This window comes from Manacus vitellinus, unplaced genomic scaffold, assembly GCF_001715985.3.
Source record: "Manacus vitellinus isolate BGI_N305 unplaced genomic scaffold, ASM171598v3 scaffold_0_pilon, whole genome shotgun sequence".
Taxonomy (NCBI): domain Eukaryota; kingdom Metazoa; phylum Chordata; class Aves; order Passeriformes; family Pipridae; genus Manacus; species Manacus vitellinus.
Window position 1 is genome coordinate 45,320,505 of NW_021938789.1, and position 804 is coordinate 45,321,308.

Genomic DNA, 804 nt, shown 5'->3' on the forward strand with positions numbered 1-804 from the left:
AAAAAACAGTTTTGTCATCACCAACTAATATTTGTATATGCTGAAGATGCATTATGATGAGTTTTATATGAGACATGTCAAAACGGGTAGTAAAATGTAGAGCAAATCCTCCGAGCCAACTACAAGCTCTACATGGGAACTAGAGATACAGAATCATCAGAAAAATTTTGAGTTGCAGTCGATGTAACTTGGCATTGATTTCCAGCATATGGCAGAGAGACTTATGGGGAAAGTACCAGAAACTGTGCAGTGGGTGTGTCACATGCACGTGGGAAGTTTTCCCCTAGTTCTATGCAAACTATAACTATCAGTTTACACCCTAACTCAAAAGAAAACCCTGCCAAATAAATAAGTAAATCTAGCTGATGTGACTGTATGATTTTCTTATGTTAATCTACAAAACTTCAATGATTTTACCCTGGGTTATAACTGTGACAAGGAAGGTCAGCTGTAATCTCTGAATTAAACATGTGTCCTCCCTGATTTTGACAGAAATTACACATACATAAAGTTCAAAGGATTGGATCATGTATCTTACTGTGCATTGCAAAGTTAATAAAAAAACCCGAAAATACCACCCACAAACCAAAAACCCCACTCAACAGTCATAAGACAGTTCTTTCTATTTAAGGACCACACTCCATTACCACTGTGGTAATAGGTGAGGATGGCCGAGGCCTACAAAATACATTTAATTCTCTAATTTACACGGAGGAGCTGATGGCTGTATGACAAGTGGCCTAACCTGAACCTCCTTGTTAGGCACCTTTAAAGTAAAACATCAAAAGATACATGGAAAAAAAA